This window comes from Symphalangus syndactylus, chromosome 11, assembly GCF_028878055.3.
Source record: "Symphalangus syndactylus isolate Jambi chromosome 11, NHGRI_mSymSyn1-v2.1_pri, whole genome shotgun sequence".
Lineage (NCBI taxonomy): Eukaryota > Metazoa > Chordata > Mammalia > Primates > Hylobatidae > Symphalangus > Symphalangus syndactylus.
Genome location: NC_072433.2, coordinates 108,166,215 through 108,193,129, shown reverse-complemented (window position 1 = coordinate 108,193,129; position 26,915 = coordinate 108,166,215). Strand labels below are relative to the sequence as shown.

Here is a 26,915-nt window from a genome sequence, read left to right as displayed (position 1 = left end):
GGCTACTAGTCTTACAAAATACACAATTATGTCCATCTACACACCACAAATCAAACATATTCAATAAAATTATAGGTTTGGAAAAGTTATATTTTTAGTTCATTTTTTACTTTACTGAAAATATCTTATATATCCAAAATAGTCATTTTCGTGTTCCGATGAAAGAGATAAGAGCATCATCAACTGACGTAAAAACCCACATGTAGCAATGTTATTTTTGTGGGGGTTTTTTTTGGCTACCAAGATTTGCAGTCCGTATTTTAACAGAGCTTTTTAACCTTCACCTGGTGAAACCTTTTGTCATAACCATGAGAAAGTGAGCACTGGTTTTATGTTTTTTAGGTAATTATCTCCTGAAGAAGAGTCCAAGCGATGGTGGCAGCCGCTCCAGCCAGACTGCGATCATCCCGGCTGCCGCGGGGAGGTGTGGCTGGGGCTGCATGCTCCACACAACAGGAAGGAGCCCCGCTCACAAGGGCGGGGCTGTAACCGTCCAAACCGCCGCTGCAGACTCAGGCACTCCTGCACTCTTAGGGGCCTGAGAAGGCGGCCTCTGCTCTTGCAGGCTCGGAAATGCCTGCCCTGTCTTCCTGGCTTCTCCCTGCTCTTAGTGCTCCCTGGGATCTCAGAGCAAAGTCGGCCCAAGCCTGGGAGCCAACAACAGTGGGAGGCAGAGTCCTAGGCAGAAGGGGGTGGGTCCCTGGTAAGGTCCCTGCCTCAGACCAGGGAGCACCTGAAGGCTGGGGGGTCAGGCTGCCAGACCCACTGACTGGAGTGGGAACTGGTGCCTTTTCAAGGCCTGCCCATGGCCACCTATGGGCCAGTCAGCACACACTTCCTCCCCTCTGAGGCCCATAAAAAGCTCCAGGCTCCCCCAGAGCTGAGCAGAGGTCGGGCGGACCAGCAGCAGAGAGGAGCTACTCTCTCTGCTAAGAGCGTCATAGACTTGCAGAGACCTACGGAGACGCCTGCAGACCTGGCTGAGGAGAGGAGCTACCCTCCCCAATGCCTCCTCTCTGCTGAGAGCAGCTGACCTCAGCACTGCCAGTGACTAGAAAGGAGTTACTCTCTCCAGGGCCTCCTCTCTGCTGAGACCAGCGGACCTCGGCACTGCCAGTGGGTAGAAAGGAGTTACTCTCTCCAGGGCCTCCTCTCTGCTGAGAGCAGCTGACCTCGGCACTGCCAGTGGGTAGAAAGGAGTTACTCTCTCCAGGGCCTCCTCTCTGCTGAGAACAGCGGACCTCGGCACATCCAGTGGGTAGAGAGGAGTTGCTCTCTCCAGGGCCTCCTCTCTGCTGAGAACAGCGGACCTCGGCACATCCAGTGGGTAGAGAGGAGTTGCTCTCTCCAGGGCCTCCTCTCTGCTGAGAGCTGAACACTGCATGGGCGACCTGCCTGCCCACAGAGGGGAGCTTCCCACTGTGCATCTCCCTCTGAGCTGTTCTAACGCTAAATAAAGCTCCTCTTCATATTCTTCACCCTTCGCTTGTCAGCAAACTTCATTCTTCCTGGACGCAGGACAAGAACTCAGGCAAAGGGCAAAGGTGCCACCAGCAACAGAGGTTTCAGGGAAAGAAAACTGATACCCTAAAGATCCTGTAACACAAGTGTGGTGCAGACATTCTTCACTGCAATTTTTCCTATTTGTAGAGCACTGTTGTTTATTCTGTGAAAGCTAATACTCTATGTTACAAATGGTACATAGCTGATCAAAATTTTAAAGAAAACATGACAGTAGATTGGATAAAGGAGAAAATTATAATGTTGCTTATTTAATTACACTGGAAATCCGTTTACATGCTCCTTTATGCGTAATTTCAGATATTTTAACCTTTAATGTAACATCAGCTCAAACGTTGTCCCAACTAAAGAGGAAATCTATTGAAGAAATATAAACAAAGTTAACCTCTTATTAATCAAAGTAGTACATGTGGCAAGGGAGAAAAACAGAGTGCAAACTAAATGCTGCACTTCCCCATTTGTCTTGGGAAAAATAAACAGGAAAAATATGCCCAGTTATTTACTCTTATGTGAATTAATCTTTTAAATACCCATTAAAATGGTCAAGTTGAGTCCAGACAAGCTACTATAATGCTAAATTACGCGTAGCATTTGTTTAGCAGCAGTAGAGAACAAGCATCGAATCTGACATTTAACTTGAATTGTAAGGTATATTTTTAAAATATACAAAATTGTATTTGAAGTTTTAGAGAACTTTCCAGGCCTTACTAGGCTACTAAATTTAAATGCTTATTTTTAAGTTTGTATAATTTTTTATAATGCTTTAAGTTTGTGTGATATTTTTTCTTATCAGTCATTGCTTTTGATTTTAGAGGAAAAGTATATAATTTTTCACCAAATTTCTATTTTTTATATCATTTATTTTCATATACTCAACAAATATTTACTTATGTTTTACTACGTGGCAGTTACCACATTAAAGATTGAGTACATTTGGATGAAATAGAAAAGAAAATGATACCATTTAAAATTAGTGCCAAAGCCATTTTAATAATAAAGTGAAATAAAAGGAAAATATTTCAGTAATTCTAAACAAACTGAGTTTTCACTTAGTGATCAGAAAATTATGCTTTGCTTGACAGAAGAAATACAAGCAAGGAGTTAGTGAAATTTTATTCTGGTAATTAATGGAAATATAATTGAAATTTTGTGTGCAATTATGCATTTTTTATAACTGGTACAGCTTGTTATAATCAGTAACAACTGACTATTGTTAAACATGCAAACTCAAAATTTAAAGAGCATCATAAAAAGTTAGATTTGCCCCAATACCACATCCATTATGACAACATGAACATTTTAAAACGTATGTTATGACCTTAAATGTGTTGCTTTAACATTGAAAATAAATCCTAACAACATATGAAAACCTCACAACTGAACCTAACAAAACAATACAAAGTCAGAAATTCTGAAGAGAGAAGTTTCCTGAGTCAATGTGGGGAAATGTGATATAGCAAATAGCTGCATTTTATTTTATTAATACTTTATTTTTAATTTTTTTTTTGAGACAGATTCTCACTTTTTTGCCCAGGCTGTTGTCACCCAGGCTGGAGGGGTGTGGCAGGATCACAGCTGGCTTCAATTCCAGCTCCTAGACTCAAAGGATCCAGCTGCCTCAGCCTCCCAAATAGCAGGGACTACAGGCCCACACCACCACACGTGGCTAATATTTTTATTTTTCGTAGATTTGGGGTCTGACTATGTTGCCCAAGTTGGCCTTGACCTCCTAGGTTGATGGTTTGCTTTGCCTCCCAAACTGCTGGGATTACAGGCATGAGCCACTGCATCCAGCCCCACATTTTCAATGAGACTTAATATCTAGGGCCAACAGACAAGTCACGAAAATTTCAGTGAAAATTCCCATGTCTTTATTGGCGTGTGGTTCTACTGGAGTTTCTGAGTTGAAAACAATAGAAGCAAGATAATTGATTAAAACTGAGCGTAATCAGTTTGTAATGACCTGAAGAACCCTATATATTCAAGCATTGTGTTATAAACTTTTCTTTAGGCCTGTATTTTTTTCTGTGCACAATATGTCTACCATGATAGTCTGCAAACTTTGGAAATACAATTGTTCCAATTTTCCCATTTCAGTTAGACAGTGATGCCACAAAATGCTATTGTAGATAATATGGAATAAATATCTCTATTTGCTGCTTCTATTAAAAAACAGTCAGTGGTTCATTGGGGTGTGTGTGTGTGTGTGTGTGTGTGTCTGTCTGTCTGTCTGTCTGTCAATCCATCTTCGAATCTACAAGTAAAGAAAAAATGAAATTTACTCCAAATACTGAACTCAGTACCACTTCTTAACTTTACAACTAACCCCTATAGTCTTTCCAGGACTCCAGATTCAGAATAACTTAAAAGGTGTTACTTTTTGTGTATTTTGTTCTTTTTCTTCTATGTTTAATTCTTAAATCTATAGCCACAGCTCTGACCAGTTTAATTTCTTATAAACACAAACTGGATATACCAACATGTTTTTCCTGGGCTGGGACACTACAGTGTCATAAAAGATCAGACTGAATGAATTGCTAAAACTTATTAGGCTTATGTTTCCGACAGAAACAGTAAAGAACACATTTTTAGGAGAATAATTATAAGTTATATTGTTGAATTTAAAAGTTAGGAGATAAAAATTAAATGAAAAATAATTTGCATTTATGCCTCTTTGTAAAATTTTCTTTATTCACATTGAACCAAGCTAAAGAAAAAGAAGTGAAAAAGATCATCCCTACTGAAAGAGAATGCCTCTAGCTTCATTACACAAATGCACAGTTTTCTGGCAATTTAAATAGAATTTCGAGCAAATGAAAGAGAACAGTGGAAATCATATAAAACTCTCTTAATGAATGGCATGGAAACGTTCGTTGGAAGTAAGTAAAATAAATATTAAAATATCCTACAAATCTTTTCCAGTATAGAGAGACCAGAATTGTGAATATGTGTGTGTTTTACAGGAGAAAGAATAAATTTTATTTTCAGTAAATTTCATCAGGGCATATCGATACAGTACAAAAGGAAAGATGGCCCAATTGTACATCATCACTTTTGCTCATTGACTAAATCCCTAAATAGAAAAGATATGGTCTGATATTAAGAGTGGGGAGCAAGCAATAGTGTAAACATCCTACAAGCAAAAATCGTAGTAGCAGACCAAAAGAAGCTTTGGAGTGGAGAGTAGATAAAATGCATTTAAATTCAATTTTCATTGTCATTACATTGCAAAGTGAAGCAAGATATACCAATCACTTTATGGATAAGAGGAATTGAAGATATTCAACCAACTTTCATGAAATTTAGATTTTTTAAAAAAAATATAGACTTTAGCATTAACTGCGTCCATAGGTTCTTCTCTCCTCTCACAGATAACTGAATGTCTGAACAATGACTACACATCAGATATTCCACAGTAAAGTTTTTAGGTGTGAATTCAAACAGGAGATAGTAAAAAAAAAAAAAATAGCCCATGTTTGTGATTTTCAGGCAAATAGTTTATGTAGATATTTGTGGCTTCTGATCAAAACTAAATAATACCAAAATAAATGGGGATAATGGAATAATTTTGTAGAGAGGCAATAGCAGTGAAGGGCAAAGGGTAGGAGGAGGAGAAAAAGAAAATCTCTCAAAAGACTGATTTTAAACATGCTTAGAAAGAAGATTTAATCTAACAAAGAAATTTTAAACAACCCACGTTATTCTAGCACCACAACTGCATCTTTAATTTAAAGAGAATGTGAAATTTGAAATTCTGAGTAATAGGAAAACTGAATATAAAAGAGCTGGATAATGAAAAAAAATCATTAGGAAGAAAGAGGATCATCACAGTAGCTAAACAATATAATCAGCCAAACAAAATCAATATTGAAGACATAAAACTCAGTGACACAAACAGCAGACCTAAGAAAATATGCACAGTAACATTGCCCAATGAGAGATATCCCATATAGAAAAAAGGCGTATGTGTGCTTATGCTTACGACTATTTGTGATGGATGTGAAATTAGTTTAAGAAATGTGCTTAGATAAAATTGTTTAAAACTGTAAGATTAGTAAGAGCTTTAAATATTGTAGTACACAATTTTTAATCTTTCTGATATTGATAAAGTTCATGTATATAACTAACATTAATATTTCCATGAAAACTCTACATTGAAATGCAGTTTGAGAAATATCTTATACACAAAATGCAGGGGTCTAAAGAAGGCAATAATTAGAGAAAACATATAAGACAGAAAAAAAAACTACCATAGATAAAACATATCTAAAGGAAAAACTATATAGCAAAATAAAGAGAAAATATGCTGAATACTGTAATAAAAAGCAATTTTGAAATGAAAAAATGTTAATTTGAAAATTTCAGGAAAATTGTTTAAGATAAAGAAACAAAAGGGCACATTGTGATGAAGATGTATAATGGGAATATTACTGTATTGTGATTAAGAACATAGATTTGAAGATGGAAGTAGAATTATTTTTTTTCTTTTACTCTGTACCATGTTGAGACAAGTTATATAATTTGCCTTATGTTGTGACATTACTGGTAAATTACAGATAATTACATTTACTTAATGAAGTTTGTATATTTAATGTATTTAAACTCCTTAATAAATTATGAGGCATAGCAACTTCATAGATATTTTACCGTTAATATAATGTTATTGAATTCTTATTTTACTAAAGAATTCTACAGACATCCAGGCCATCCATAAACTTAATCAAATTTATCTTTTGCTTTTTAAAATAGATTTTATTTTTTAAAATAGTTTTAGGTTTAGAGCAAAATTAAACCGAAGGTACAGAGATTTCTCATATGCCCTCTGCTGCTACACATGCATAGACTCTCCTGTTATGGACACACTCCATGAGAATGATATATTTATAACAATTGATGAACCTACAGTGACACATCATTATCAACCAGAGTCCATAATTTACCTTAGTGTTCACTCTTAATGTAGTACATGCTATAGATCTGGACAAATGTACAATGACATATATCTACCATTGCAGTATCAGAGTAGTTTCCTTGCCCTAAAAATCTTTGTACGCTTCCTATTAATTCCTACCTCCCCGTTGAACATAACTTATATTTTTACTACCTCCACAGTTTTGCCTTTTACAGACTGTGATATTTTTGGAATCATACCTTATGTAGTTTTTCCAGCTTGGCTTTTTTCACTTAGTAATATGCATTAATGTTTTCCTACATATCTTTCTATGGCTTGATAAGTATTTATTTTGAGCATCGAAAAATATTTCACTGTCTGGATATACCAAAGTTTGTTTATTTAACAACCAACTGAAGGTCATCTTGGTTGCTTACACATTTTGGCAATTATGGATAAAGTTGGTATGAACTTCCCCGTGAAGTTATGTGTGTGGGCATAAGTTTTCAACTCCTCTGGGTAAATACCAAGGAATACAATTGCTAGATTGTATCATAAGAGTATATTTACCTTTATAAGAAACTGCCAAACTGTCTTCCATTTTGCATTCCCAACAACAATGAATGAATGTTCCTGTTGTTCTGTGTCTTCATCAGCACTCAGTGTTGTTGGTGTTCTGCATGTTCAGCATTACAATAGGTGTGTAGTAGTATTTCATGATTATTAAAATTTGCATTTACTTGATGAGCTATGATGTGGATTTTCATATGAGTGCTTATTTCCTATGTGAATGTCTTCTTCGGTGAGGTTTCCGATAAGGTCTTTGGGCTATTTTTAAATCAAGGTTTTATTTTTCTTAATGTTTCAAGAGTTTTTTTGAGTTTTACGAGTTCTTTGTTTATTTTGGATAACAGTTATTTATTGGATCTGTCCTTTGCAAACACTTTCTTCTAGTCTGTGACTTCTCATTTTCTTGACATTGTCTTTCACAGAGTGGGAGTTATTGATATTAATGATATCCAGTTTATCAATGATTCTTTCATGGATTGTGCTTTCTGTGTTTTATCTAAAGCATTATCACCATACCCAAGGTCATCTAGGTTTCCCTACGTTATCTTCTAGGAATGTTACATTTTTGAGTTTTATATTTAGGTCTGTGAGCGATCTGACTTTCTTTGTGTTAAGCATGTAAGGCCTTAAAGTCTACGTCTAGATTCATTTTTTGGAATGTTGATGTCCAGTTATTCCCGCACCATTTGTTGAAAAGACCATCTTCACTCCAACATACTACCTTTGCCCGTTTGTCAAAAATTAGTTAGGCATATTTATGTGGGCTTATTTCTGGGCTCTCTCTATTTGTTCCATTGATCTAATTGTCTGTTATTTTGCCAATGGCATACTGACTTGATTACTGCACCTTTGTGAGTAAGTCTTGAAGTAGTGTAGTGTCAGTCTTCTCTGTTCTCTGTCAGTAACTCAGTTTACTATTTTGAGTCTTCTGCCTCTCTCTATAAACTTTAGAATCAGTTGTATCTATATCCACAAAATAATTTGATGGGATTTTTCTTGAGATTGCATTGAATCAAGTTGAGAAGAACTGAAATGTTGACATGAAATATATCCCTATTTATTTAGTTGTTTTTCCATTTGTCTCATCAAAGTTTTGGGTTTTCTCTCATACAGATCTTGTGCATATTTTGTTAAAGTTATATCTAAGTATTTTCTTTTTGGTGGATGTTAATGTAAATAGTATTGCATTTTTAATTTCAAATTCAACTTGTCTATTGATTGTATATTAAAAGGTGTTTGATATATTTTTTTTTCGAGATGGAGCTTTGTTCTTGTTGCCCAGGCTGGAGTACAATGGTGCGATCTCGGCTCACCACAACCTCCGCCTCCCAGGTTCAATCGATTCTCCTGCCTCAGCCTCCTGACTAGCTGGGATTACAAGCATGCACCACCACACCCGGCTAACTTTGTATTTTTAGTAGAGACAGGGTTTCTCCATATTGGTCAGGCTGGTCTTCAACTCCCCACCTCAGGTGATCCACTTGCCTGGGCCTCCCAAAGTACTGGGATTACAGGCTGAGCTACGTTGCCAGGCAAGTGTTTGATTTTTATGTGTTAACGTTGTATCCTGCAAACCTACAATACTCACTTATTATGTCCAAGAGATTTTGTTGATACTTTTGGACTTTCTACACAGACAATCATGTCATCTTTGAAGAGAGACAATTTTATTTCTTTCTTTCCAGTCTATATATCTTTTATATCCTTTTCTTGTCTTATTGAATTAGCTAAGACTGCAAGTACAATGTTGAAAAGCCATGAGGGGACATCCTTGCCTTGTTCTGAGTCTTTGTGGGAAAGTTTTGAGTTTCTCATCATTAAATATGATATTAGCTATAGGATTTTTGTAGCTATGCTTTATCAAGTTGATCAAGTTCCCCTCTATTCCCGGCTTGCTGAAAGTTTTCTCATGAAGGGATGTTAAATGCCTTTTGTGTATCTATGGATATGATTATGTAATTTTTCTTCTTTAACATGTAAATGAAATGGATTACATTAAGTAATTTTCAAATGTTGAGTCAGTCTTGAATACCTGGGATAAATCCAACTTGGAAACGGTTTATTATTAAATATTATTGGATTCAAGTTACTAATATTTTGTTGAGAATTTTTCCATTTATATTCATGAGAGATATTGGTCTCTTGTTTTCTTGTAATGTCTTTGGTTTTGGTATTAGGGTAATGCTGGCCCCATAGAATTGGCTGGGAAGTATTCCCTTTGCTTTTATCGTCTGAAAATCATTGTGTAGAGCTGATGTAATTTCTTCCTTAAATGTGTAATAGAATTCATGAGTACAACAATCTAGGCCTGATGCTTTTTGTTTTGGAAAGTCATTGATTATTTGTCGAATTTATTTTATAGGTAAAGCCCTATTCAGGTTGTCTATTTCTTCCTGTGTGAGTGTTGGCAGTTTTTGTCTTTCAGTGAATTAATCCATTTTATGTAAGTTATAAAATTTAGGGGCACATAATTGTTTATAATGCTCCTTTACTATCTTTCAATATCCATGGAATCTGTAGTGATTCCCTCTCCCCTCTTTTATATCTGATAATAATAATTTGTGTCCTTTTTTCTTTTTTTCTTAGCTTGCCTGCACTAGAGGCCTATCAATTTTGATTTTTTTTCAAAATTATCATCTGTTGTTTTCATTAACTTTTCTCTTTTGAGTTCCTGTTTTCAATTTCATTGATTTCTGCTCTAATTTTTATTTCTTTTCTTTTGCTTATACTGGACTTAATTTGGTCTCCTTTATCTAGTTTTCAAATTTGAAATTAATTGATTTTAAATGTTTCTTTTTCTTAATATATGCATTCAATGCTATAGTTTTCTCTCAGAGTACTGCTTTTGCTCCAACCCACACATTTTATGTTTTCATTTTCATTTAGTTCAAACTTTTAAATTTCTCTTGAGATTTCTTTTTTGACCCATGTGTTGTTTAATCTTCAAATGTTTTGTAATTTCTTGCTCTATTTCTATTATTGATTTTGAGTTTAATTCCTTTGTGGCCTGAGAACAGACATTAGATGATTTCTATTCTTTTAAGTTTGTTAAGGTGTATTTTATAGCCCACAATATGGCCTATCTTGGTGAATGCTTCTCATGAGTTTGGGAAGAATGTGTACTCTGCTATTGTTGTATAAAGTAGTCTATAAATACTCATTATATTCACTTGACAGATAATGTTGTTGAGTTTATGTATGTCTTTACTAATTTTCTGCCTGCTGAATCTGTCCATTTCTGATAGAGAGGTGTTGAGGTCTCCAACTATAATAATGTATTCATCTTTTTCTCCTTGTAATTTTGTCAGCTTTGCCTCACTTGTCTTCAGACTCTATTGTAGACATGTATACATTACCAATTGTTATATCTTATTGGATAATTGACCACTTTATCATTATGTATTTCACCTGTTTATTTCTGATGACTTCCTTTGGTCTGAAGTCTGTTCTGTCTTAAATTAATATAGCTACTTCTGCTTTTTAGAAAATTAATGTTAGCATGGTGCATCTTTTTCTGTCCACTTACTTTAAATCTTTATTAATCTTTGAGTGGACTTTTTATAGACTATATACGGTTGGGTCTTATTTCTTGAAACACTCTGACAAGTCTGTCTTTTAACTGGTACATGTAGACCATTGATGTTCAAAGTGATTATTGACATAGTTGTATTAATATCTACTATATTCATTACGGTTTTTTATTTGTTGCTCTTGTTTTTTCTTCTTATTTTTGTCTTCTACCCTCTATCTCCTTTTTGTGATTTCAGTTGAACATTTTATAATTCTGCTTGTCTCCTTTATTAATATATTAGTTATACTTCTTTTTGTACATGTTTTAGCAGTTGCCCTAGAATTTGCAGTATACATTTACAATTAATCTAATTTCACTCTCAGATAATAATATATCGCCTTAAGATTAGTGCAAGCACTTTATAATAACAAAGCAACCCTAATTTCTCTTTTCTATCCCTTATATTATTGCTGTTATTTATTCTATTTATACATAGACATATAAGCATATGTATACATACAAAGCATACATTATTTAACACATTGTTGCTATTGTTATTTTTAATAAAGTGTTATCTGGTAGAGCAAGGAAGAGTAAAGTTTTTATTTTACCCACGTATTTCTTCTTCGATGTTCTTCCTTTATGTAGAACGGAGTTTCTGACCTTTATCATATTCCTTCTCTACTGTCAGCAAGTTCCCTCAATTTTTGTTTGTCTGAGAAAGACTTTGTTCCTCCTGCCCCTCCTTCACTTCTTAAGGATAATATTTCAGAGGATGGAATCTTAGATTGTTGGTTTTTTTCTCTCAACGCCTTAAATATTTTACTGCACTCTTTCTTCCTTGTATGGTTTTTGAGAAGATAGATGTAATTCTTATATTTACTCCAATGTATATAAGGAAAAACCTTGTTCCCCATGTCTAGCTTCTTTTGGGTTTTCTAAATTTATAATTTAAAAAAAAATTATATGCATAGATGAATTTTTTTGGCATGTATCCTGCTTGGCTTTCTCTGAGCCTGTTGAATCTGCAGTTTGGTGTGTGACATTAATTTTGGGAAAATTTTGTCATTATACTTCCAATACTTCTGTTCCTTTCTCTCTTATTCCGGATTGCTCATTACATGTATGTTACACTTCTTATAGTTGTTCCACAGTTTCTGAACATTCTGTTCTGATAGTTAATTTTCAGTCCTTTTTCTTCTTGTTTTTCACTTTTGACATTCTATTGAAATATCCTCAAACTCCTAGTTTCTTTTCTCAGCTGTGTTCAGTCTAACAATAAGCTTATCAAAGGCATTCTTTATTTCTGTTAGTGTTTTTGATCTCTAACAATTTTTTTCAGAGAATTTCCATCTCTATGATTACATTGTCTTTTTTTCTTTAATGATGTTATTCTACTGATTAGAGCCCTAAATATCCCAGTCATAACTGTTTTAAATTCCTAGTCTTAAAATTCTAACTTTCCTACCATATTTGAATGTGTTTCTGAGGCTCTTCAAACTGTGTATTTTTGTTTGTTTGTTTGCTTGCTTGCTTTTTGGTATTTCTTGTAAGTTTTTCTTGACCACTGGATGTGGGTAAAAGGAACAGCTCTAAATAGGCCTTTAGTAATGTGGCGGTAAGTTGTGATGGAATGGGTAGTGTTCTATTGTTACGTGAGTAGGTCTCAGTCTTTTAGGGAGTTTGTACCACTGGATTGTAAACTTCACATGTGCTTGTTCATTTTCATGCCTAATGCCTTTGGTGAAAAATAATTCAGAGAGTAATGAAGTTGAGTTTTTTCCCTTTACATAGGTCAGTTAAGTGCTGACAAAACCCAAGCATTTTTAGGGTCTGGTTAAATTGTTTCTTCTGAGGGAAGATCTTGTAAGGAAGAACAGCATGCTCTGGCATATTGTAAGATGGTTCTTCTTCCCCATGCCCTGCTGGAAGCATGAGGGATCTTTTCTCTGTGCAAACTTCATCAATTTGCTGGAGATAAAACTCACAAAAGTGTGGGGGCCTCCAGTGACTGGGTCTTGATACTATTCTGTATCAAGAACAGTTGTTGACTTTTTTTAGCTTCTTTTATTTTTACTTTTGTTATAGTGTGGTGACAACTTCCAGCTTCTTGTATGTTGGATTGGAAACATATGTTGGATTGGAAAGCAGAAGTCTCTGTTTCAGATTTTTTTCACTTCTTAAAATACATATGTATGTGTGTGTGTGTATGTGTGTGTGTATGTATATAATTATAATTGTGGGATCGTTAAGATTCTTATATTGTGGAACAAAAATTAAACAAATGTCAATATATTGCTTTATTTATGGAATATTTTTTCTCTTTTAAAATTTCATATTACACAAAATTTTACAGATAAAACGACTATTCCATCTCCATGTCTTCTTTCTTTTTTTCTTCCAGGAATGAGCACTATCCTGTACTTGATTAATATTATTCTCATAAGTATAATGTGCTTTTATACTTTCACTGCATGGAGATATTAATAAATGAATAATGTATTGTTTATTTTCAAATTTATAAAAATGGCATCACTCTATGTTTACTTATGTGTACTCTTTTGCAACTTAACTTTTTCAGACTTCTGACATATATATATGTTGTATTAAAAATGTAGTTTAATAATTTCAAATGTTGTGTAGCATGCCGTTGTATGAATAAGCAAAACACCATTTATTTATCTATATGTTAGGAATAGAAAATATATGTTATTTCAAGTACAAAATTTGAATATGATCATATAACTTAACCATATATTATGCTATCCAAAAAATCAATAAATTTCAAACATTACATTTTTTAACATAAGTTAAAACTAAATTAAATGAGGAGGGAATATATTTAAATATTAAAAACAAAAACATATTTTCTAAATAATGCCTGGGTCAAAAAATCGTAACAAAATTATAGAATATCTACACACAAAGAATAATTAGGAGTACGTAATTAGAATTAAATCACAAAAATAAAAATATAATGTAGACAAAGCATATTTCAAAAAAATTATAGCCCTCATTTTTCTGGCAGCTACATAATGATACAAGGAAATAATTAAAATTCCACTCAAGATGATGGAAAAATAATAACACTTAAAACAAAATAAAGAAATAGGAGTGAATGAATAATGATTCAGGAAAAAGTTTAATGAACAAAGTGTCAGAAAAATTTATAAACAAATCCTAGAAGTGGAAACCATAAAGTATTTAACACATTGGATACAATGTGGAAAGAATGAACAACTATATACAATTTCAAAACAAGTGAAAAAAATCATTTTTATAAGAAATTAAAAGGAGAATTAAAGAACATTTCGTAAATTAATTATAAATTCTTTAGAAAACAGAAAAATTAATAGGAGTATAGAGGAGGATGACTGACTATGAAGAAACAGCATGAGACAGTGAGAGAATTTTAGGAGTGAGAATTGTTCTATATCCTGACTGTGTTGATGGACATATGCATTTGTCAGAATTCGTAGAAGTGTAATACCACAGTTAATTGTACTGTTTGTAAAGTTCTAAAAACATTTATCCGGGATGCTAGAAGAGCCCCAACTGAAATAATAACTATAACTAATGATTCTCACTGTATTACAAGTAAATAGCAAAACCACATTGATGTGGTAGAGAAGAAAAATACTAACCTAAGTTACTTAGGAAAATATTATTTTGACTGAATCCTGTGAGACTAAAAGCAAGGATACAAAAATAAAAGGATGAACTTTGAAACATGTCATTTATCCTTTACGAAAGTGTGTGTCCTAGATGGGTTACATCTATCTGGAAAAAAATGTAACTTCAGATTTATACAGAGGCATGATTCACTGGTGGAAATACGTTCAAAAATACTATCTAGGATAATGGTGGCCCTGCATTAAAATGAGAAGAATAATCAATCTTTCATTCATTATGAAATAAAAGAGGTCATACAAGCATAAAAACAATATAAATAAGATTATAGAATATATCAAGTTGATTCTATATTAAACTGCATCTAAAGGAAATATTGGGACAGAGACCCAAAAATTCCTTAAATAAGTTTGAATTACGCCTTTTCTTCTTTGAAAGAGTCCATATACATTAGTGATTACATTTTCTAAATAATCCTGAAATTAAGAATCTTTTTAATTTTAACTTGGCAAGTATTATACAAAGAGAAAAATTCCGAAACTAAGTGTTTACAGTTGTTATATCTGAGTAAATAGTTACAGGCAATGTGATACTTTACTTTCCAAATTTTACAGTTATAAGACCAAAATAATAAGTGCATACTTAAAAGATAAGCTGTCAATATTCTTTTATAAAGGATCTTGAATAAATTTTAAAGCAGTATTTTTTAAAAATTATATACATTTGAAAAAAATTTATAATGTGAAGTCTTAACACTATGTTTTCCATTGCTATTCATTACAAATGTTTGTTCCTACTTCCTGTCAAAAAAAAAAAAAAACTCAAGCTAAAGTCCTAAACCCCAGTGTGGCTACATGTGAAGAATGGGCCTCTAATGTATTAACAGTAATTTAGGTTAAATTAGGTCATAAAGGTGGGACCCTGATGCTGTAGAATTAGTTTCCTTACAAGAAGTGACACTGGCAGGGTGCTGTGGCTCATGCCTATAATCCCAGCACTTGGAGAGTCTGAGACAGGAAGATTGACTGAGGCCAGGAGTTCGAGACCAATCTGGCAAACATAGACCCTGGCTCAAAAATATAAAAATAAAAATTAAAAAAAGAAGAGATATCAGGGATCTTTCTATGTCTTTGTGTGTCTCTCTCTCTAATGTTTCTCTCTCTCTTCCTCTCTTCCTCTTTCCCTCTCTATTTCTTTACACATAGACACCAAGGAAAGGCCATAAGCAGACATAGTAGGAAGGCAGCTGCAAGCAGGAAAAGAAGCCTCACCAGAAACTGAATTTGCTAGCAATGCCGTTGACTTCTAGGCTCCAGTACAGTGTGAAAATAAATGTTTGTTGTTTAAGCTACCCAGTCTGTGGTGTTTCGTTATGGCAGCCCAAGCAGAATCATACCTTACATCATGTATTCATGATTGCTCATACCGCCTTGCTCTCTCAAGCATATTTCTTTATAGGAACTCCAACTTCCCAGCAGTGTTTTTCTTAGTAATATGGATAGATACGTTCCTTGACAAGGTTTTCAATAATGATGAGCAGTTTTGCCGTTACTTTAGAAAAATCACTGGAATTTTAGCTATGTCTGACAGAGACCGATCTATTATGGGGGTACAAAAATACTTCTTTCCGTTGCTCAAGCATTCCATGTTGCCCATTTCCATGGCAGTTTACAGGTGTATTAGTTATTCCCCATTTTTCCCTTTATGTCTCCTTTCCCACATTCTCTATTTGCTAACTTGCCTTAAAAGGTTGTTACATGTGGACAAGAAGAAGACTTCTTTACCCTTGAGCTTTGGTTATAAATGAACAATGAGTTTACAGCCAAAGATTAGAGATTGGGAAGAAAAGGCAGTTGTAATACTTATTGCCCCAGCTCCCTCTCTGCTGAGGTGGCCAGTTGCCATTGGAGGTGTTGTCCTATGAAAGACCACTAATTTTGTGCAAATATCATGGCTCTCCCCTCCAGCACTCTCCAAGTCAGAAAGAAGCAACATCTCACTAGTATTAGCTCTCGGCTTATTCACCCTTCCCCTTTGGTTTCCATCAACTTTTAAATAATTTCTTCCTAAACTCATGTCAACTGCCTCTTTTGAGTGCATTATTTTCTGTGGGGAAATAGATTGACATAAAAATATTAAATTTTTACATTATAGTAAGTTGAAGGCAAAAAAACCTAATTTATCCTGGGCACATTTTCATTTGCCTGTGGTCTCACAAAAGCAGAGAGCTTTATAAAAGCTATAATAAATGCTGCCTTCATATACTGTATCAAAAATAAAAGTTAATATTTCCAGTGTATGGTAAAACCAGGAGTGTCCCTTTTCATTCCATTTTACTAAAATGCTAAGCCAAGAGAAAACACAAAACCTGTAAGCATCCGTTAGCCTATTCTTCAGGCAAGAGAGTCAAGAAGACTTACACATTGCTTTTATATGTACCCCACCAGCTGCCACAGGTTAAAGAGACTTGATCAAAATGACGCAAGTTAGTAGAAGAGCATAAGCCAGTACTAAGCCTTTTTTGCATTTACACTCTCTGCAACTAGATTCAGGGACTGGTGAGCATAGATGACAGGCTCAATGCTTTTGAGAAAGTTAATTCTGTTCCCATATTATATAGATGTATGGGATGAAGAGAAGATAAATTTGGAAAATAGTCTTGGAGAAAAAAATGAATGGAGTGATGAACAAAAGGCAGCAGGAGCCCTTGATATGAACCATAAAATTTTCAGGTTCAACACTTTCCTGTTAGATCCTATCTCAAGCCAAAAAGAACATGAACATCAATCCCCAAGTTCCTGGGGAAGAGTGAGGACCTGGGAAGTTTTGTGACACAGTGTGCAAGTGAAACCACAATGCTTATGAGGAGGTTTTCTGCATTCAAGCCGAAATATCAAGAACACATTGGCTGCTTTAACTTTCTTACATCACATCGTTGCCAAAAGCCACAACATGAACATGTGTGAGGCAGCTTAACAGCTCTCTAGCACACTTTTGTTGACCAGATAATTACTAAGAACTTACCAACAACTTGTCACCCTAAAGCACAAGTCAACTAAATTTCTGAATGAATAACGATGCCATTTTATTAACTATTTTGCATCATTACAAGGCAGTGCTTTTGCATTTTGATTAACTAGTTATCTTCAAAGAACAAACAGCTTATACACAGAAAGTATAATCATCAATACTTACATAAACTGATAGGTTACTCACTCACTAAAATAAATTTTGGAAATCCATTATATATTTTGCTTTCCATGAGGTATGATGTTTATAAAATCCAGTTTGTTTTATCCCTGAGTTTCACGTTTCTTTATGAATTTGTGTATATCCTGCTGAATTTCATACGCCTGCTCTAGGAAAGACTGCAACATCAGCACTCTGACCATCTGAGTCGTGTAACTACGCAATAGTTAATTTAATTAAACGTCAGAAAAAAGTGACATTTTGTGGAAAGAAGAATAAAGACTGCTAAATATTAGGGAAATATGAATATTTTTCTTTCCCTTCCATAAACATCCAACTCAGAGAAGAATGAGCTATCAGATTTCTGTTCTGCAAGTCAGTGCTAAAGACCAGGGACCTAGTGCTGTTTACTCCCTACCAGATGTAAGAAATTATAGTAAGAATAAAGACAAAGGAGGTTTTTATCATGTATTTCTATAATAAAGATAAAATTGAAGCTTTAAAATTTTTTATGCTGATGTAAAGTGAAAGTTAATACGTACTTAAAACTGTACAAAGAAAACTTCAATTTTACCACACTAAAAATCATCATGCTTTAATTTTATACATGTAATCCAATGATACTCCTTTTTCTATTGGAAAAGAAACTCCTTCTATAAAATGTTGGTATCCACTGCTGTTTGGAGATATAATTTTATGTTAGCTGTTTCCATTCAGATCTAATGTCAGCATCAAATTTCAGCCAATCTTAAAATCTTTGTAAACGCTTTTCATTTTTCTTATGTTGTTTTACTCAAAGTGATAGAAGAAAAATAGAAATTTGAATACATTTATCTTCTAGAAACGTATAAAGTTTATTGTTCAATTAATTTTTATTGAAATTTCCTGATCTCATCATATTTTCTTGCTATTTGCCTCTAATGCTTATTCACTATTCCCCTAAAAGTTTTCAACAGACAGTCAAGGGTCTGTGGCTTAGGATACTTCTCTTGGGCTCTCATTCTAACAGTGAAGAGCCTCACCAGCCTTCAGTCGGGCACACATCTATTTTGGGTGCTTTACACTTTAAATATGAAAAAAAAAACACTGTCTGAGAATATCACTTAAAAGAAAGGGCAAAACTTTACTATCTAAAAATGAACAATAATCTGATATGTGCTAACATGAATATACACAACTATTTATCATTTATAATAGAAAAATAATAAAATAAAATAACACTAGAGAATTAATTAAACATATCATATTTCTTTTTAAGATATAAAGGACAGAAGTTGAAGAAATATGTTGTATAGGAATATTTTTGACATGCAAAATATTTTCTATATTGTTAACTGATAAAATAGTAGGGAAAATAAACAGATTAAAGTAATCTAGAAAAATTTACTGGATAATGGATCTGTGAATGATTTTTCCTTTTTTCTTTGGTAAAGACTTTTGTGTCTTGTACTTCATTTGCTAATTTCATTCATTGAATATATATTAGTTTTGTTAATTAAAAAAGCGATTTATAAATTGAGACTGCAGTAGTTATCATACAGATGTCCACTATTTATTTCCTGAAATCTCCATGTGTTTAAATATTTCAAAGCACAAGATAAGCTACAAGTATGGAAAGTTAAACGTGCTAGCTAAGGAGAAACATTTTGAACAAAACTGTCACTGGAGGAGAATGAAATACATAATAAGGCTTTGACAAGTGTATCATCAATATTCTGTGAGAACAGTGTGATGTGTCTTGCAGATCCCACTTTAAGACTTCCAGACCCCCAGGTGCAGGGAATCAGCAGATATATTCTTATATGTCAGCTTCTCATAGGCTGCCTCAGCTACGGGGAGCAGCCTTGGCCAGAACGCCCTATCTGAAGAGTGTATACCTGATCGTTCATTATTTGGAGGTAGAAAGATCATCTCTGCAAAGGGAGGACAACTCAGAAGAGCCATGCTAGTTCCAGAACACTCCACAGGTTGGTAGGGGGCAATTGTTGGGCCTGCATCACAGCTGAATTTATTCCTCTATCCTATTCTCTTTTATCCCTGATATGGTTTGGCTCTGTCTCCACCTAAATCTCATGTAGAATTGTAATCCCCCAAGTTGGAGGAGGAGGCTGATTGGGGGGTGTTTGGATCATGGAGGTTGTTTCTAATGGTTTAGCACGATCCCCCTAGTGCAGTCTCATGATAGAGTTCTCACAAGATCTGGTTCCTAAAATTGTGTATCACGTCCCCCTTCCCTCTCTCTTCCTCCTGCTCCAGCAATTTAGGATGAGACAGCTTCCCCTTTGCCTTTTGCCATGACTGTAAGTTTCCTGAGACTACCCAGCCATGCTTCCTCTTCCTATACAGCCTGCAGAACCATGACCCAGTTAAACCTTTTTTTCATAAAGTACCCAATTTCAGGTAGTTCTTTATAGCATAGCAATGTGAGAATGAACTAATACAGAAAACTGAAACCAGAGAAGTGAGACATTGCTATAAAGATACCTGAAAATGTGGAAGCAGTTTGGAACTGGGTAACAGGCAGAGGCTGCAACAGTTTGGATGGCTCAAAATAAGACAGGAAGATTAGGAAAAGTCCCAGCCACTTCAGCTCCAGTTGTAGCTAATCGGGTCCCAGATATGTCTCAGGCCACTGCCCTAGAGTGTGCACACCGTAAGACTTGGTGCCTTGCTTGTGGTATTAAGCCTGCAAGTGCACAGAGGGCAGGAATTGGGGCTTGGAGCCTCTGACTAGATTTCAGAGGATGTATGGAATGAAAAGCATGGATATACAAGAAGAAGTCTGCTGCAGAAGCAGAACCCTCATGGAAAACCTTTATTAGGGCAGTGTGGAGGGGAAATGTGGGGTTGGAGCCCCTCCACAGAGTCCCGACTGGGGCACTGCCTATTGGAGCCATGAGAAGAGGGCTGTCATCCTCCAGACCCCAGAATGTTAGATCCACCAAGATCTTGCACAGTTCACCTGGAAAAACCACAGGCACTCAACGTCAGCCCATGAAAGCAGCTGTGGGGGCTTTACCCTGCAGAACCACGTGGGTGGAGCTGCCCAAGAACTTGGAAGCCTAGTTCTTGCATCAGTGTTGCCTAGAAGTGAAACATGGAGTCAAAGGAGATTATTTGGGGGCTTTAAGATTTAATGACTGTCCCGCTGGGTTTCAGACTTGCATGGGGCTTGTAACCCTTTCGTTTTGGCCAATTTCTCTCTTTTGGAATGAAAACATTTACCCATGCCTGTACCCACATTGTATCTTGGAAATAACTAACTTGTTTCTGATTTTACTGGCTCATAGGTGGAAGGGACTTGCCTTGCCTTGCCTCAGATAAGATGTTGGACTGTGGACTTTTGAATTAATGCTGGAATGAGTTAAGACTTTGGAGGACTGTTGGGAAGGCATGACTGTGCTTTAAAATGAGAGAAGGTCATGAGATTTGGGAGGGGCAAGGGGTGGAATAAGATAGTTTGGCTCTGTGTCCCCACCCAAAACTTATGTTGAATTATAATCTCAGTGTTGGAGGTGGGGCCTGGTGGGAGGTGATTGGATCATGAGGATGGTTTTCAATGGTTTATCACCAACCCCCTAGTGCTGTCTTGCGATAGAGTTCTAATCAAATCTGAGTATTTTAAAGTGTGTAGCATCTCCCCCTTTGCTCTCTCTTCCTCCTGCTCCAGCCATGTTGGACGTGACAGTTTCTTTGCCTTCTGCAATGATTTTAAGTTTCCCGAGGCCTCCTCAGCCACGCTCCCTGTAGGTCATGTGAAACCATGAGCGAATTAAACCTTTTTTCTTCATAAATTAACCAGTCTCAGATAGTTACAGCAATGCAAGAATGAAATAATATGATCCTTCTGCCTTTTTCAGTTGTTGATCTCAAGGGTATTTCCAAATAAACAACTGACACATTAAACCATCTTAGAGTCTGTTTCCTAGGGAACACATACAGAAGCAAATAAAGCAGAATTTAAAAAAAAAAAAATCCTAATCCTAAGCATATACCAATGATTCTATTATAATGTTACAGTATATTTCGATCTGGGAAAAATATTCTTCTATTTACTTGGACATAGTTTCTTCAATATAAAATTAAGTATTAGTGTATTGATTTTCCTTAACTTGCCGTCCTCCAGTTGCCTCCATATTACTGCAAATAAAGCCAGCACAGAAAACATTGTATGTTCTCACTCTTATGTGAGAGCCAAAAACTTCATCTTATAAAGGTAGAGCACAGAATGATGTTTATCAGAGGCTGGGAAGGGCGAGAGGGATTGAGGAGAGATTGGTTAATAGGTACAAAAACACAGTTAGATAGAGAGAATAAGTTCTGGTCTTCAACAGAACTTTAGGGCGAATATAGTTGACAAGAATTTAAAATATAGTTTAAAATAGCCAAAAGAAAATATTTAGAGTATTCCCAATACAAAGAAATAAAAAATGTTTGAGGTGATGAACATTTTAAATACTCTGATTTGATAATTATACATTGTATGCATGAATCAAAATATCACATGTACCTCCATAAATGTGTACAATTATGTACAAAAATTAGCATTTTGATATCCATTAGACTATTACTAGAATTGATATTTGTTTTGAAGTTATAATTTAAGATGACTTAATATACTCAATCCTCCTAAAAAGTAGCAACATGATTATCTTCATCTATTTGAATCCTATTATTTCCTGTTTACTTCAGTAAAGTTTTAATTAAATATTCAAATTGGGCCTGCACATTTCTTGTTAAGGATATTAGACAATCTTTTAGTGCTTTCACTTAATTGTGAATGAAATATTAGTTTCTCCTGAATGCTCTGATGTATATGTAATTTCCTTATTATAGTGATATGAAAATTCCCTCAATGAATCACTTTGTAAACATTTTTCTTACTATATTTTTCTATGTGTATTATCTTAAGATTATATGTCATTTGTTTTTAGTACATCTCATTTAACTTTTTAGAGTTAAAAATTAATACTCAAAGGACATTAAGCATATTTTATTTAATTTTTCAATATGTGTTCTGGAAATCATTAATATAGCCCATCTAATGCAGCTTCTTTCAGAAAACATTCTTAGAATGGGAAGACCTCAGCTTTCCTGGCAAGTCAAAAATTTTGGTTATTGTTATAAGATTAGAAATTCAGTTTAGCTTCAAATATTTTGCTCCCTATTATTTGCTCATAATAAATATTAAACATAAATGTCTGGAGCAGTGGCTTTTAAATTTCTGTGTGAAGAGGCACTGGGGTGCTTGTTAAGATGCACATCTTTTCTTTAAGAAAATGTGATTTTTGACTTTCTTAAAGGTATCCCAAGTGACTCTGCTGTAAGTGGGTCCAGAATTATATTTTGAATGGTACTGGGCTGATGGTGCTGGGCTGGCTCATGGATATCTAATACCTGGCATAGCCACATCCTCAAGGAAGTTAAAACTTCTGAGATGAATCCACAGTGATAATGCAGGTGAATGCAGTCTTTGTGGGGGGAGAAATTTGCCTGTTTTTTTCACATTGTTATGTTTCATTTTAAAAAGCACATGATGATATATATTGTAGTTGTTTGTTCCTTACTCAACATGAGAAAATTAGTAGAAGGATTTTATCTAAACCCAGTTATTGTGATTACTGATTTATAGTCAGAGTGTGCATTTATTATTTAATCTTTATTTTTACTTCCTTTCCAGGTGTTTTGTATGTTGCTGTTGTTGCTTTCTTTCATTTATTCTCTTTTTTTCCTTTGGGTTGTATGATTTTCAGCCATTACTCTATTATTCTAGTGAGTACACCAACTATTTTACATAATAATTTATGTAGTCTCCCACTAAGATACTTTTATTCTCAAATCATTATTTTTAGTTGTTCACATTATGTATGAACTTATTTAGTGTTATCTGTCATTCATACCCTTTTTGAAAGCTATTGCTTCATTTTGCTTAGGATCTAGTTTGACTACTAAAAACTGAAGACTTTTAATATTTTTCTGATGTTTGCCTATAAAAAATATATTCTTCAGATTCTTGAGAATATTTTCAAAATTAACTAAAATATCACTTTCATTATTGTAGACAATGTTTCCATTAGTTTTCAAAGGGATAGTGTGAACGTTTTCAATATGTGTTTACTGAACTATATATTCTTCCATTGTCTCTGATTATTTTATTCCCTAGGTTATTTTTTGGAGCTATTTTATAAAAATTCCAGTTAAACTTTCAATTGTATTTTCCCAGATCAAACTTCCAGCTCAAAAATTTATTCTCAAATTGTTGATTATTCTATTTAGTTCTTCTATTGAAATTTATTGAGTTGTTTTATGTTTTACTGACAAGCAAATTTTAAAATTTTCAATATGTAATTTTTCCTCTTCTTAACAGAAGCCTATTCTTGTTTGTATTACATATTTTTATATTTATAAATTTATAAATTATGCTCGTTTAAAGCATTTTTATCTCTATTAAATTATTTCTCCTAAGGTAAATACTTTTTTGTTTGTCTGTTTGAGACGGGGTTTCACTCTGATAAATGCTTTTTATCTGATGTTTCTCTTTCATAATTGGGTCTTTCTGAGATTTATTTGATAATTAAAGTTTCCCTTTATTTCCTAAATATTGTCTCAATATTTACATTCAAGAGCACTGTTATTGTTAATCTTCTGGAGGTTACAGGCTTCCACGACAGAAAGCTAATTATTCTGTTGAGTAATATATTTAAATATTTAAATATACTTACACATAAATTTATTCTTGTTATTAGCTATCATGTAACTAAAACAAATATTACATTAAAATAACATCTTTTCTTCAAAGGAATTTTTTTTATTAGTCACTAAAGGAGGTAATTTCTGAAGCACTATCTTTTAAAAATGTTACATTTCCTGGTTGTCTACTGGTTAGAAAGAAATACTTATATATTGCTAATGAAAAAACTAGTCCAAGAAACTTGTGGCACTGTTAATTTTTGATAGGTATTTCACTGTTACTCTTGATAATTCCAGAGTAATAATTCCCATCTTGTCAGTTACTTATATTTACAAACTTACACACAGAAGCAGCTAAGGTTTATTGAAAATCACAATTTTTTACGTGGGAAGTAGTTTTCAGTTTGTAATACGTTTTGATGCCTCATCTCATTCTTTAAAGTACTTATAATCTTCTCTCAAGACATACTATTCTGATGGCACTATTTAAAAATCAAATGTCCTTTCAAACACTCTTGCAGCATGTCTTTAAAAAATAAAATAAGGAAATATTATTTTTAAATGTCAGAACTAATTAAATTCATTTTTCCATAACATACTCATTTCTCATTAGGTACACTTTCTTCTTTCCACTTCCCTGATCCCATTTCTTCCCTTTCCTCTTATATCTAGAGGCTCTTCTGGCTTTTTACTTCAGATCCCCTTTGTCAGCCCTCATTGCAGTAAAAAAATGGCCTTATTCCTTCAAATTGAGATGACCCTTCCTTCATCCTTTGTGTACAGAAAGACATGATGTAATGCCAAATTGGTATCTCACTTTTGAAAGAAAAAAAAAAAAAAAAAAAAAAAAAAATATATATATATATATATATATATATATATATATGCAAGGACATTTTATCCCAGTATTTTCCACTCTTAATAATACTGAAATCTTTTTAAAATATAGGTAAATAATTTTTCTTCCTACAGGAGAATAGATTGTGGAAGAAGGCAAGAGAGTGTATTTTCTTCCTAGAGGCAAAAAAGACTGACCATAATCAACAGGTAGTGGAAGGAGAAGCAGCTGAGAAAGTATTAGAAAAATGGATGGGAGGCCGGGCGCGGTGGCTCACGCTTGTAATCCCAGCACTTTGGGAGGCCGAGGCGGGTGGATCACGAGGTCAAGAGATCGAGACCACGGTGAAACCCCGTCTCTACTAAAAAAAATACAAAAAATCAGGCAGGCGTGGTGGCGGGCGCCTGTAGTCCCAGCTACTCGGAGAGGCTGAGGCAAGAGAATGGCGTGAACCCGGGAGGAGGAGCTTGCAGTGAGCCGAGATCGCGCCACTGCACTCCAGCCTGGGCAACAGAGCGAGACTCCGTCTCCAAAAAAAAAAAAAAAGAAAAACAAAGAAAAATGGATGGGAAATTCTCCTGCACTCTCACTTAAACACATACAACTATTTTCCCCTTCAGAAGTCTGTGAGAATGGTCTCCAGTGATTTCTTGCCCTGTGAACACCTGCCTCTTCCACCGTAGCAAGGATACAGTGCTAGCATCCCAATTGATAAATGTATTGTTGCCTACAGCAATTAAAATTTCCCAACTTGAGAGGTGGACTATGTTTTAAGTGGGGTTTTGAGAACTGTTGTAAAAGTGGAGAACATACAACTGCTCCAATTACAAGTAAAGTCCAAGCCTAAATAGGTGACATTTAAAGTCTTTTCTTTATACGGTGAGACATAATAACAGAATCTGTATATTTGATATGATGCTGCTAAGAGTTTTGCCTGGAAATAAAGACATAGCCTGAAATATTTGACCTAAGAGCTTGCGGTGACTTGACCACTCTTGCTGTTCAATGAAAATGAAATGGTCATCCGCTTGAGTGCCTTTCTAATCCCTAGGAAAAATAAAGGTGTAGGCACTTAAGGAAGAATTACTTATCTCAGAATTTATGGGTGTGCTCACTACACTCTTGAACACTGATTATCTTAAGAGAAAATAGCCTAGTTAATATTTGGATGTTTTGAGAGATTAGTATAGATAGATTAGAAAAGTTGAGTGAAGAAACTCAACTAAAAAATAAAAAATCCCTCTTGCATGGGATAGAAAAAACACCACCACCGTAGAACAGAGGTTCTCAATCGGAGGCATTTTCTCTCTCCAGGGGAACATTTGGTAATACCTATCTTTTTGACTTCTGATTGGGGCAGTAGGAAAGGAGTGGCTTGCATTTAGTGAGTAGAGGCCAGGGTAGATGCTAAACATTCAACAATGCACAGGACAGCTCCCACGACAAGCAAAGAATTATCCAATCCAAAAAGTGCCATGGTTAAGAAACTGCCATGAAAAAGTAAAAAATCATCACATCATCAGAGAATAGCAGAAGACCACGGCAGTACTACAATGAGATCAAAGGCAGGATATGCTTCAAGGCAGAAGCTGGTGTGCAGTTCACATTAACAGAAGGAATGCGGCAGAAAATCCACTAAGTAGGTGAGTTAAGAAAAAATAGGGATGACATTATGGCACAAACACATAAAAAATCTTTAGGACAACTGTATATGTTACAAAGTTATGTTGAGCCCAACCATTCACCCAAAAAATTACACAAGACTTCTTGATAGAGACTCCAATTGTTAAACATAACATTCCTATTACAGAATCAATCATTCTATGCACTGCTATAAAACTAATGGTGTTAGATATTTATTTTGTTAAATTTATTTGACGATAGTGGAAAAACAAAAATTGTACAGTATACTGGGACATTTTGTTCCACCTTTTTCCTTCTCCAAAACTATTGTTTTATTTTTTTCTGAAAGAGCAATAGATCTGTATTTTTTTCTAACTTTACTTTCTGTGAATCATAAACCATGTTAGCCAATATATCTCATCAGAGAAAAGATGTTACATTTCATCAGCGAC

The 26,915-nt window shown here is 34.7% G+C and overlaps 1 long non-coding RNA gene across 2 annotated transcripts; it reads left to right on the top strand.

The window, feature by feature from the left end:
- The first annotated feature begins 496 nt into the window (after window positions 1–496).
- Window positions 497–25,078, top strand: LOC129493272 (uncharacterized). Of its 2 annotated transcripts, XR_008661097.2 has the most exons (4): window positions 497–1,697; window positions 4,229–4,400; window positions 15,329–15,443; window positions 24,975–25,078. It is a non-coding gene; the product is annotated as an uncharacterized lncRNA (long non-coding RNA). The 2 variants fall into 2 exon arrangements; XR_008661098.2 differs by lacking the exon at window positions 24,975–25,078 and having other exon boundaries at window positions 507–1,697; window positions 15,329–15,474.
- Window positions 25,079–26,915: the final 1,837 nt, after the last annotated feature.